Below are 14,136 nucleotides of genomic sequence, written 5' to 3' on the forward strand. Positions count from 1 at the left end.
TCCTGGCTGTAGACACATAACTGAGGCATTACGCACATCCAGTGTACAAAAGACGTATTTGAATCCTGTTTGGGCCACAGGCTTCTGCTGAAGTTGACGACTTCAGTTCCCAATGCATGGTTTTAGAATAGTTTGCAGGGATCTTGCACACATTCACCAAGAGTCAGAGCTGGGCTTAGACTTCAACAAGTTATTGAAGTCTAGGAGGTAGACTGAGGGTGGCTTGTGAGCTGGCTTGTGAACATTATTCAAATAAAAAAACTAAACTTTATTTCTATTAATCTTTTTTTCTACAGTTTTTGTGGGCTCAGCCAAGCCACTGTTACATCAAATGAAACATAAACCACAACTTTAAACAAAATCAGTTACCCAAAAATGATGTTATCTATACCATATCTTACCCATTGAGCCAACATTATAGCCCAGTGTCTACCCTGCTCTCTTGCTGCAGGCAGGGTCACATCTCCCCGAAGAGCTTGCCCCTGTGTCACTAACAGTCCTGAACCAGAAACTCTTGCCATCAGCGCCTTCCTTTGACAGAGAGTTAATCTTTATCAGAGATGCTAATCTTTAACCTCAAACTCAAAGAAAGCCCTGACACCAGGAGAGGGACAGGGACAGAGAGAAAAAAAAAAAAAAAAAAAAAAAAAAAAAAAAAAAAAAAAAAAGAGACTGGTGTTTGGGGGTCAATTTGCCCTTTCTGCTCCTGGGCCATGAAAAGTGCCAAGCTCACCAAGTCTGTCAGGCATTAAAGAACAGGGATGGATGTGATTGTGTGTGTGTGTGTATGTGTGAGAGACAGAGAGAGAGAGAGAGAGAGAGCACACAGAGTGGTAAAGATAGAAATCCCGAAAGGAAAGGCTTGTTCAGGGCGAGTTTCATTTCTGGCTGAGCTGTGATGTTACAGTAAAGTTAAACTGTATTTACAGTGTCGGCATGTTTTGTTCTGACAACTATATCCTGAAGTGTTTCCAGAATTCTGACTTAAAACTGTTTTTGGGGTTTGAGTGTGTGATGTCAAAGCTGATGATTGATTTTCCAAAATGTCTGCGTAGAAAGTAGCAAAAAGGCCCTCATAGAGCTTCAGGAGGATGTTTCAAAACAGATTGGTTTAAGAATAAGGGGAAATTGCTCATGCTGTGCTGCAGCCCTATGCACAGTTCAACTAGCTTCTGTGTATGCTTTAAAGTTGGTTTGGGTGTCCTCTGGAAGCCACCTAGTCCAATGAGCATATTTTTCAGGGGTTTTGTCGTAGTGTATCCAGTTGTGTGGATGTTAAATTTCAGGACATACAGCCGCTGTGGCTGCCTGTTGGTTAAACAAGATCGCTCCCTGCATTGGTGTCTCAGTCCATCCAGGGACACATAGCACTCAGTGATATCTGTAGTAATTTGTGGTTTGGCATTGTCTTAAAAATTGATTTTCCTAAGCTGTTATTATATAGCTTTGAGGCCTCATTACGCTCTGAGTGTTGAACAGCCTGCACCAGTACAACAGGCCTGGATCCATTTCCTAACAACATGCTTCTCTTATGACATGTGGATCACAAAAAGAAGCCAGTGATTGTAATATAATCAGGCCACTTGGCCCAGCAGCAGATAGGTCTGCTATTAAACCTGTTACAGCAGGAAAAAGTGGCTGTATGGATCTGGGCCAGACCTGTCAGCCTTTATACACTGTTTGGCGTGCTTGCCGCCACTATTTTACTTTGATCGGTGTTTTGCCCATAGTTTGGCAGTGATGTATGAAAAAATCAATTAAATCACAGCTGTGTTGGAGTTGCTGTGGGTTTTTTTATGACTTTAAAGTCTCTCTGCCCGGAAGTGAGTAAAAACCACCGAGGTCAAGCAAGCATCCAAAGGAGCTGTCCGGCTTTTACTTGATATGACGTACGTACATAGAGCTGTTGCTCCCAACCTTTTTGGCTTGTGACCCCCTAAAGTACAGACATATATTGTGCTCAAACAGATTATTTCATTTGAATGAGTTTTAGATGTCCAGAAGACTAATTTGCGCGTTAGAGAAATCTTACAAGCACATTCATCTTGTGAGCCCTTAGATTAATCTTGGGGTTTCCCATCCACAGGTTGAGAACCACTGATAAAGAGTTAGAATTTGGAGCTTACCTATTTAAATCTTTATTTTTTATTTTTTATAATTTGAACTTTGAATATGAATATTGAATTAGGATTTATTCACATTTGTGTTGGATGTAGTAGAATAAATAAAGTCACATATATGTCACACACTGATTAATACAATACAATGGTCATTGACAACTTTATATAAGCCATTACAAAATGAAAAACCTTTGGTCTCTTTTTTAGAGTGTGTGAAGATGAAGAAGATGATGATGTATAACATACTGAAGGCTACGGGTTATTTGTGTTTCCCACCACACCAGAAAACATATAACCACTTCTTATCTGTGATAGCTTTAGCCGGGATTCATGGCCTCAGTATTTCTAAAAACCAGCCCTGCATGGATATCAACATCTGGTCACATGGAACACAAATGGATAAGAAACAATAACTTATATTTAGGACTATATTTAATATTAGATTTGGATGCAACGCATTACGTTGCGTTATATATTTCAAATGGAATCAAGTTAACTCATTGATTGTGAGGCCTAATGCTGTATAATTTGTATATGTTTAATGTGAAGGCCATAACAGTTGCACTTTCTTTGGCTGATGCTGTTTTTCCTGTGCTGATACAATACAATACTCACTGCTATGGGGACCACATTTATAGAGAGAAAAATAGAGACTGAAAACAGTCATGTTCAGCACATAAAGAAAAGACTAAACAAATCAATTGGGCTAAGTAGTTTTCAAAAGCTGAAATCTTGTCCGCTCACAACAAAGGAATCAAGAGAAGGAAGACCTGGCGACTCATTGGTAAAATCACATTTGTGTGCATTTATTGTTCATATTGGTATGGACATAAATACCTCCATGTGTAATTTGATTAGATTCCCATATTGCTGTTGGTTTCATATCCCTCTCCAATTAAATGGACCTAACGCTACATCTGGCTGGAATAACAATGAGAAACCCAACACATTAGTCGGAATAAGGGTGGATTAGGGCAATTATGGAAGAAAAAAAAACTCAGTTTGTAATCATTCAAACTTAAATAATAGCACTTGTAATTATACATTTATTTATAACGAGTTTGCCTGTTTGCTTAGATCTAAGGAAAAATCTGTTAATCTGTTTTTAAGACCATTTGTGGAATGTGTTGTCTGTTGGGGGGGGGGGACAATTTGTGGATAGTAGAGAGGGGAAGAAAGAGAGAGAGAAGGGTGGGGGCGGCTTCTTGAGTAAGCAATCTTTTCACACTATCATAAATCACAGCGTGGCTTACATGCATCTTCTTTCTTTACACCTAGCCGTCAGGTCCCTATTCACTACGACTCATTCTCACTGTGTCACGCGCACACGCACTTACCAGACACACACCTTCATGTCCACACTGCACTTCAAGCTGCAAGGAAACTTCTTTTCTTACAATGGAGAGAGAGAGAGAGAGAGAGAGAGAGAGAGAGAGAGAAAGAGCATGGCGAGGCACCCTTTTCTGTTACATTTTCTGAGGCATCTGTCTTTAGCTGCCTTCAGGCGCGCTCACGCGCACAAACACACACACACACACAGAAACTAAGCTTTTGGCTAGCTACAGAGCTTGCACGCGGGCACACCCCGCGGATGCCTCTGCGAGTTCGAGAGAGACCACGGTCACACAACAGATAATTAATGGCATGTCGAGCGGCGGAGCGCGTGGGATGGGGACGCCTCGGGAACACACACCGGGACACTGAGCGAGAAGCATCCCGGCAGACCTTACCTGCTCTCTCTCTCGGCGTGTCTGTCCTCTGGCTGCTGTGCTTTTCCCTGGATGCAGTCTTGTTTTTGGACACGGACGGAGAGACACCGGATGGAGTAAAGGAGACCAGAGAATCCCTTCTTGGAAAACCTTGGACGTAGGCTACTTTTCACTGACTGTCACTGGTGTGCGTAATTAAGAGCAGTCCGACGGTTTGGCTTTAACATAACGTGTAGGCTACTCGAGTCCAAAATGGCACTAAAACAACATGTATGGCACTGTTGCTTGCTGATGCAATGGTGTGTCCATTAGAACGCCTCTATAACACAACCTAAAGCGTTTGCATGCCCGGTTTGTCAAAAGTCATAAATCTTGAGTCGCCTGCGCCATAAATCTCCAACAATCAAAGCCTACCTACAGCACACAAGCTGTCGGGGACTGCTCGGTCTGGGGCTCGCGGTGCTACTTTACCCTAAAAAACACACCCCGTGCGCGCGCTCACCTTTCGCCAGTGCTTCAAAATTCCCTGTATAGCAGGCCGGTACGTGCCTGGCCAGCACCACGGTTAGGGCTCGCGCTTTTTTAAATTTTTCTTTTTTAAATCTTTGTCCACCGGCACGAGAGCGAACGTTGGGGTCCAGCGCGAGCTCCGACGGGCACACGGTATGCTGGGCGAGCCGTTTCCTCTGCCAGAGCTTTCCTGGATTGAGGGTGACGCCGTATTCCCCGGGCTCCGTCCTCTGCCTCTACCTCTCCCAACCTATTTATTCCTTCTTCTTTATCCCTTCTCTCTCAGTTCGCCGAAAGGAGCAGAGTCCTCCTGTCCCTTCTTCTTCACGTTCCCCTCCTTCCTCCCTGACGGCTGCTATCTTTTGGTTCAAGCCCTTAACCCACTAAAACGCACACACTGTTGTTGTTGTTTTGTTGTTCTGCTACCTATAGTCGCCGCTAGCCCTCCTTGCTAACATGTAGCCCTTGCGAAACCAACTCTCCTATCGTTTATGAAATAATAAAACAATAATATCCCCTTCGTGCGCATTTTAATTGCTTCACTGATTATCTGCGGAACACTGGAGACAATTCCAGATACGCTGGTTCTCCCCTTAACCCTGCTCCGACCTGGCTCGGGTTAAGGTGGATTGACACAGCGAAGTGTTCCCGAACCATGGCTTTGGGCTGACAGCCGGACAGGCCGCAATAACCTAGGGAGTCGGGGAGAGGGAGTGTGTGTGTGTGTGTGTGTGTGTGTGTTGGGGGGGGGGTTCTGGTTCTTGTTCCTGTCCAATAGGGGAGTCTGGTTGAGGTGCGCCAGGGGGTTAGCGCGGTTCAGCGTGACCTGCCTGTCCATCCTGCCCAGCGGAGGGCCAGATGTTGGTTATTACATGGCGTCAAACTGAGAGTGATCAGAGGAGAGGAAGAGGGAGAAGGAGGTTGAGAGTTGAGAGAGCGGGGAGGAAGAGCAGACGTTCTGCTGGGTTTTGACCCGCGCGTCCTCAACAGGGAACTGTTTCCGCCGTGGCTGGCGTATTTAGCTACACATTCAGCGAGCAGCCCATAGCATAGGCTATATGCCTGTCCGTTTTGGGGCTAAATGTTATTCCCGGTTTATTCAAAACGAAAAACCAAAACCTTCCACTCATCTAAACGAAAGCAAATGAACCCAAATAGGTTTCACTTTCAATTTCATATAAATCTAAATTCAAAAATGGATGAATTAATGAAATAGACCTAACTATTTTTGTAACCAAAATCATTCCCACGCCGACCAGAAACTTAACCGTAGGCTATACACGTGTCATTGTTCTGTTATAGACACATTCTGAGGAAGCACAGATGGAAAGAAAAATATACTATCTATTTGGGATAGGCCTACAATATGATATGCGGCTTTTACTGAAATAATTATAATAGCCAAATACATATTGTGAGCCTTTCCTAGAGATAGGATATTGGGACATTATTTGGACACTTTGGACATGGGGTTTAATTCTATGTTTGTGAAGTTTTTTGAGCGCCCATGTCTTGGCGGTATTAGTCGTTATAAAAATGTAGATATTAAATTAATCTCAGATGCACTTGGCTTTGCTCTCTCTACCTCTTTCTCTCTACCTCTCCCTCCCCTCCCCTCTCTTCTGTGTGTATTTGTGTTATCTGCCCACGCGTATAGACATGCCTTTACTGCCACACACACACGCACACACACACACACACACACACACACACACACACACACACACACACACACACACAACACACACACAATGAGAGAGTGAGAGACAAATCGAGGAAGAGGACGAAGTAAGAGAGCGAGATAGGTTCAATTACACGAAGGCAAAGTCGTTATTTTGGGTTTGTACCCGCCTGTGATAAAAGAAAGACAACTGAGAGGGAAAAACGCTCGTGCCTGGTTCCCTCCTCGTGGAAACATTTCCGGCTCAGCAGCTCGGTCTTCTCTTATCGCTCTCGTGCATGCTGCTCTCCGGTCCGGTTAAAGGAGGAAAAAAAGCGCAGCTCGCGGGCTCTGGATACGGTTTCAGCCGTTCATTTTTCACGTGCCTTGAATCACTGCCCTCGCGCAGCCGATTATAAATTAGAGCGGGGCTTGTTATTGATTTATTTTCGAACGGGTAATCATCTCCACGCGAGGAAAAGCCCCGGAAGTACCTGGCGCTTTGGAGCACGAGACTGGACATCTGCAGCCTCTAAAAGATAAGGCAATTTAGGCTACAGGTTAAACAATATTAATAATAATATTTATATCTATTATTAATATTAATAAACTCCCATTGTTATTTAGCAAATCAATTATTTCTGTTATAATCACCTAAATAATGGCATTGCGTTCCTAAAAAGCCCTCCTTGTTAAGGTTGATTTAAACACACGTTAACGTGTTTCGTTAACATTATTTTCCCCACACTTAAATCTTTCGCTCGTTAACGTCCAGCGGCTGCAGATTTATGAGGCCGAGCGGTCCTCTGATTTATGGTGGACTGTTTTCGAAGAGTCTCTGCTCCACTCCAAGCGAACTGCTTTTATTTCTCCCATGGCTTTTTGGATTTTCAGCGATAAATATAAACGGGTTTGTCTATAGGCTATGCGTAAATCCTTTAAGCTAAATTAACTTCGCGGCGTTTTATAGCTGAGGCCAGATTCGAGTAATAAGCACCGGTTTTATGGATATGGAATATGGTTATAGTGCCGCTAAAATCTGGACTGCGTTCGGTGGATTTGTTTTCGCTGTTTAAAGGATCTTTTTTTTTTTACAGCGCGTGGCTGAATATATTCTCCGGCAAGTTTACAGAACAGCTTCCGCCTAAATATTGGGCATTTAAAAGGTGGACACAACAAAACACATTTTATTTCTTCTACACATAGCCTATTTGAATTGTACAGGCTATAGGTCAACACGGGTTTACGTGGAGATTTAAATGAAGCCATATAGGCCTAAAAGCGCATGTGCGCTGTTTTTGCTCACTTTGTGTCTACGATGCAGCCCGTAATACTTGTGTTATTTATTGTATGTTAAATTATTTTGTGGAACGCTCAAATTCAAAGTGATTGTATTTATTTTCTTCTTATGTCTTTTCTTTAGGCACGATTTAAAATTGGGCGACGCTTGTAGAGCTTACAGTTGAATGGATGGGTTTTCTTTAATTCTAATTTCACATTAGAAGAAGACATTTTTTTTTTCTCTGGGCGCATTTAGACAGAGAAGACGACAACATGGCTGCCGGTCTCAGAAGAGAGTGGGAAGATGCGCCTTGTGTTAAGGCTTGTCCGCTGGCCTTCATGCGTGTCTGTCAGACGCGTGGGTCTGCACCGACCTTGTCTTTGACCATATGCAATAAAAGGATGCCTCGATCACGGGGGATACAAACAGAATATGCCCATTTCCCTGCGTCTCAGCCTCATTTGCTTTGTGTTTTAGCCTTCGCCTCCGAACGGCGAAGCACCACGAGACTGACCATAGAGCCACTGCTGACTGTTGTTCCGTTAAGCCTAGATTTAAAACAAGCATCCTCTGGGCTGTTACGGTAAAAAAATTAAAAAATTAAATAGCCAACTCTTCACCGAAACACTCCACACAGTTGCTTCCATTTAAAATTGAACGCTTCCACAAAATGCCACAATAATGTAGCTATCACCATACACAACACAAGCTACCCGTCTTATTATAGGCCCGTAACACTTCCAGATGCCTCCTTTATTCCCCCTGATGTCACTATGAGCTGAGAATGCTGCCATTGTCCTGCAGCAGGTCTCGGTGTTTAAACATTAATTTCAGCCTCCAATGTGTGTGGCGTCACAATGAACTACCGAAGACACAGCGGCGGTAACACATTAACGCCACCTATCTGTCTTTTTCACAGTGAGGTAACAAACGTGCCTTTTTTTCACATCTGGATTATGAATAATAGCGCGGCAGTAGCGTGTGTGCAGAACTGTATTTAGCGGGAGAGTTGCGAATTGCAGCGAGGCCTCACACGAGTGGAAATCCCCCCTCCTGCAGCTCTGATAGCAGCACGCTATAATGGATGTCAGACAGGGAGGGATATCATTTCTCAACACCGTTTCAAATATTTGAACTATTTCAGCTGGGTTTGATCTGGAACTATCTTGCCAGACAAAACACACTTAACAGTGGACACATGCCTGGGATAAGATAAGAGAAAGCAACCCCTTCTGCTGCCGTGTTCCCTTCACTGTGGGACTCAGGACGGGTTTAATGCACCAGTGGCAGGAACACGCGCTTTGGCTAATTTTTAACGTCAAGTGTGGCTCCCTCTTAACTTTTACCCCAGTGTGTGTGTGTGTGTGTGTGTGTGTGTGTGTGTGCCCAGTAGTTCTGAATGGCGTTCAGAAATGCACCCCCGCCCCCCTCCATCTCTCTCTCTCCGTCCACAGAAATGAGGCGGGATATTGTTTTTGACACGGCGGCGGGCAGCAGGAGTACACATTTTGAGAAACGCTGCCTCTCGCTGCTACTGCCATTATCATGGCATGGGAAGCCGGCGGAGACGCTCTAATTTGGTTACACTAAGGTTGACACTGTAGTGATGGCAGAGGAGGGAGAGACACACAGAGAGGGGAGAAGAGAGGATACGGAGGAGTTCAGCCTGGGAAATGTAATTGTAAAGTGATTCCTGGTGCACATCCATCCATCCATCCATCCATCCATCCATCCATCCATCCATCCATCCATCTATTCCAGCCGCATGCGATGCATCACTACATTTGTTCATAACTCTGCAATACACAACAAAATATTATGATTATTGCGATTATTATTACAATGTCAATAGTAATTGTCTTGCAAGCATATTCTGTATGTAGGCGATGTAATAAAATGATGCATTGTTTATTATTATAGACTGCCCACTGTACTTTTTGCACTTTGCATATATTAGCAGCTGGCTTCACACCAAAACAACAGCACGCAGGCTGACTACAGTGAGTTATGAGGTTAGCCGATGGAACAACGTTACTTCATCCCACCCTTCTCACCCCACTTGCTACTCGCAATGGGAAGGGCTACACATGGTACCACAACCAATTCATGATGTCTCATTGAGCCAAGGCGTTTGCTTTGCCATAGCCATAGGAAGAATGTGTACAAGAAGTGCAACAGAATTTTATATGAAATATATGTGAATATAAACATGGAGGGAAAAAAATCCTCCAGTCCTGCATCTTATTTTCCTCGCCACATTTAAAGAGAAGAAGAAGAAGGTCTGATTCACGGTGAAGGATTTGAGCAAAGGCAGAAACACTGAGTGCTGACATGAATAATGGCGCCCAGCTCCATTCCATCTGGCATCCAAAGAAAACACACTGAAATGAATTGCATGGAGAGAAGGAGACAACTTCTAAAAAACATGAACTCAGAGTCAGAGTACAGTCTGGACACCATAAAGACACCTCAGCTCTCCTCTCAGTGCAATTATCAGCAGCAGATGCATTATGCCTCTATGCAAAAAAAAATACGCGGGTAGTTTTGGTGACATTATGTCAATATAAAAATTCCCAAGCCAAGTTGATTCTCCCTGGATAGCCTCTGTCAACCCAGAAAGCATTTGAATGATTTCTACACTTTAAACCCGGGCCCTTGCTAATCGTGCCTGAGAAGCCGTCATTTGGAGCTTCAGCTTGGCTCCCCTGGCTGAGCTATTGGATTCACTCACACTTCTTGGCTAGATAGATGAGATTTTCCTGGCCGGCAGGTCCTTTTTTTAAATGAGATTTCATTGCGGCCGAGGCGTGCCCGGTGTGCAAAATTTAAACAAATCTCCCGTTAATTGGTCGCCGCAGTAATTCACAACCCGGAGCTACGGCCAGCCACTGTCACACTGAGCAACACCCGAAGTAATAATCAAGTGCACAAGGGCATGCAGATGTAGAGGAGGAGGAAGAGAGCGCGGCAGTGAAAACAGAGCCGGATCAGAAAGAGGAGCCCATGGCTGCCGTGGCGAGATCTCTTCCTCCTCTCCTTCTTCCTCGTTCCGGTGTATCATCGGTCCATCGACCGTCATTTTTTTGCCCCACCGTCTTCCCACAGCGGAGGAAAAACATGATTTATCGCGGGCAGCACCATAAACAACAGCACTCCCTCACAAACACACAATGGCAGCCCCGGCCGCACGCTGACACCCTGCCTCACTATAAATCAAGAGAAGTAGCTGGCTGTGGGGGAAAAAAAGGAAGAGAGAGGGGAGAGGGAGAGAGAGGGATGGACAGAGAGTCAGGCAGATAGAGAGAGATGTAGAGGCAGACAGGAGGCGATGGGAGAAAGATGGAGAAGAATATCCAAGTGCTTCTTAAAATATAAACAGCCATCGGCTAACATTGCATTGCTCCCTCTCTCCCTCTCTCCCTCTCTCCCTCTCTCTCTCTCTCTCTCTCTCCCTCCGGTTTGCAGGCTGCCTTGCTGCACCGCTTCAACCTATAAACAATGGCTGATGATGATGGGTGGGGGTGATGTGTAAACAACACGACAGCAACATGCACGATGAGAAAACACGGCGAAAGATGGGTATTTGTGGGGCATATTTACCACGATGTTAAAATAGCCTATGATTCAGTGAGAGGGATGCGGGCAGGATGAAGGCGGCGCAGCGGCGTAGAAGATGAGGAAGAAGAATTGTGGTTTCCCCCCATGCAGTCACCTTCCTTCCGCAATACTCACGGTGTCCACAGCGACCCGCAAGACGCACACCCGTCCAAATTTGTTTTATTGCAGCCTCCTTCTCTCTTTTCTCTTCCTCTCTCTCTCTCTCTGTTGGCGTTTCTTAGTGTCTCCTCTTCTCCCCCCTCTCTCTCTTTTTTTCTCTCTCTCCCCCTCTCTCCACTGCTATAGGGGGGGCTTGTATTTTTTTTTTTTGAAAGGACAGTTGGATTTTCGACGTCAGACACACACACACACACACACACACACAGACACACACTGGAGCAGCAGCACGTATTACCGTTATATTCCTGACGAACACATATACATATATATCTATTCTGCAACCTCTGCATTATTATTTAATGAATCACGTGGTGCGTTGGACGGGGCGGGGGGTGGGGGTGATGGGGTGACAGGGGGTATCCGTGCGCCTCTCCGTTCGTGGGACCCATCCGGACCAGTGCATGCAGGAGTGTTGTGTGATGAAGTACTCTTGACTTAAAAATACAAAAAAAAATAAAAATAAAACAGTACTTCTGTTCACCCTTTTAGCCTTTCCAGTGGGAGGCAATGAGTGGTGTGTGTGTGTGTGTGCTAAAAACTGCAAGGTAAAGCAGAGGTAGGCCTCACAGACGCACGGAGAGGCCGATAAAAGATGATTGTCACCGACTATGTTCGTTTTAAAAAAAAAAATGACTGCACGTCTCGGGCTCTTTCTTCGTTATTCCTCACTGTCATCTCTCTCTCGGTTCGCCGTTTGTCGGCTGAACAAGGGGGGATTCCTCACATTGTCCTGTCTTATATTTCAATGTTTCCAGCATTTGGAAATATTCGATGATGACATTTTTATCTGGGTATTGTGCATCCCAGCAGAGATTGTTCCTCCTCCGTGGTGTCATGTTAGCGCATCCCGGAGCTGAACGAAATATTTAACAGCCTCGGAGACTAACTGTGTCAGTTGAAACCAAGCTACGCCCAACTGTTTGTTTAATAATCACAAATGTTCCGCATGCAAAATGTATAGCCTAACCACTACACGTTGTGTAAATCTAAGAGAAAAAGTCTGATCCCTTAAAACAGACCAGACCCCCACTATTCCTCCACATCTGTGTGATTACTTAAATCTGAATTTAATATTTTATTTGGACTTAATTGGCCAAACGCGTATATTATTTTATCCCATTAACATGTTTCCCTGGTGGGGTGGCTACCGCGCGCGCTGTAATTATTTTTTTTTTTAAAGAAAAGAAAAAAAAGAAGAAGAGACATTTAGGCTATTTACAAGAAAGAGTAACGGACAGGTAAGCAAGCCGGACCGAGCCGAGCAGAGGAGAGAGCTGTTACAGAAAGAGAGGGAGACAAAGAGAGATAGAGAGGAGATAAGTAGCCTGTAGCCTATACTAAAGAAAGAAGGAGAGAGTGGCGGAGAGAGAGAGAGACAGACGAAAAAACAACGGAGACAAACCCCCGTCGGGAGGCCGTGCAAAGGCAGCAACAATAGGGCGCTGGAATCCTTTTGGTGCGGTGTCTCCCGGTTCCAGAGCGCGAGCCGCCTCTATAGCGCAAAACAATGGGAGCTCGAGCGTCTTAAAAAAAAAAATGTGTTGAGGCTGGGATGCTAACATGCTAACCTCGCTGCTATGCAGCTAACAAGAAAGACTTCAAGGTCAGACAATGGTCCGCAGCAGCCTGAAGACACCGAGCCTTTCTAAATCACTGTCCGCCTCAGCAACACAGCGAGCGGCTCTCAGCCTGCAGGTATACTGGGTGCTAAACATGCAAAAGCACAGCCTTACACAGTCAAGTGCTACTGTCTTCATCAGGAATGCCCAATACATATAAAGCCATTTAAAAAAATAATAATAATAATTGTTGGTGGTGAGAGCAGAGCCAAAACATAATTGGCCAGTTTCTAAAAAAATATATATATAATCTACAACATGACTAAAGCATACAAATAGCAAGAAGGAAACACATGTAGTAAACATATTATAAGTAAGACAGATGGGTGGCAATTTATTTGGTAGTCGCTTTTGATGCCCTAAAAACGCACATGCACAGTCCTTAAAACTTGTATTCCGGCGGTTCCTTGAGATTTTACCCACAACAAGATTGAAATCAAACATTTGCGGTGGTGATGATGGCGTCTGTAATGACGGCCATAAATTATGGCAATCACAGTGGGAAACAACAGCCAAGATAAGTAGCAGCAGAGACCTGGGCCGGCCTGACAGCAGCAATGCGAATCAGCTCCGTAAACCTGGCACAGCCGCATGCAAAGCTATTACACACACACAGAACCATCCCGATAGCCTAAACATCCGAATTATGATGGCTGCGGGTCAAGGAGATACTTTCAATAGTGCTGTAGCTTAACCATTGCAATCATTCATATACTGCCATGCACGTGACAACAGAAAACACAAAGGAATGTCTTAAGATGATGGACTTGGTTATTTTTCTAAAGAAAAATCTCTTATTTTATAGTTTAATATAAAAAAAAAAACGTCAGGTATATTCTTGAAAGTACCCTATATCTGTAAGAATTCATATAGCTTATTTACAGCAAATTACAAGCAAACTTGCAAAGAATGTGTGATTCAAATCGGCATGAAATCATGGCTTACGGCTTATTCAAATATTATTTTAACGTGTATTGGTGAGACAGAATAATACTGAAAGCCGATAATTGAAGTGATGCTGGAGTTCTTTGAGATCTTGGGTGTCTTGGTCCGTGATGGATTACGACAGGTAGATTCTTCCTCCTCGTTAATGATTAACCAGGCTTTGAATAAAAAGAGAGAAACTGAAAATGTCTCTTTGTTCAAATGTGGAATGGCCGTAAAGTTAAAGTGTCCAAGGCCTGCTAAAGTGGTTGCATATTAGATCACAAGAGACAAGATTGGCTAATTCTTGTTAATTTTATTATTAGACCCATTATTATTATTATTATCATGGTAATTATTATTATTATTATTATTATTATTATTATTATTATTATTATTATTATTATTATTCATAGAGTGATCCGAGAGAGCAAGACAGCAGAGACAGTAGGCTAAGAGAGAGAAAGAGAGAGAGAGAGCGAGATTGATTTACCAAGCCCCGACATCTCGCCTTTTACTGCGGCTCGTAAATCTG

The 14,136-nt window shown here is 44.0% G+C and overlaps 1 protein-coding gene across 5 annotated transcripts in view; it reads right to left on the reverse strand.

Annotated features, from left to right (window-relative positions):
- hoxb3a (homeobox B3a) overlaps positions 1 to 14,136 on the reverse strand; it is a 93,907-nt gene that overhangs the window by 23,000 nt on the left and 56,771 nt on the right. The window contains exon 1 of one of the 5 annotated variants that reach the window (XM_039824211.1): positions 11,014 to 11,102. The exons of 2 other annotated variants lie outside the window; for them this stretch is intronic. The gene's annotated coding sequence lies outside the window, so the exon portion shown is untranslated. Of the gene's footprint in view, positions 1 to 3,850; positions 4,277 to 10,881; positions 10,954 to 11,013; positions 11,103 to 14,136 lie in introns of those variants that run through there. 2 more of the 5 variants (XM_039824214.1, XM_039824210.1) reach the window with 2 other exon arrangements.

The sequence above is a fragment of the Perca fluviatilis genome, chromosome 15 (assembly GCF_010015445.1).
Source record: "Perca fluviatilis chromosome 15, GENO_Pfluv_1.0, whole genome shotgun sequence".
In the NCBI taxonomy this organism is placed as follows: Eukaryota; Metazoa; Chordata; class Actinopteri; order Perciformes; family Percidae; genus Perca; species Perca fluviatilis.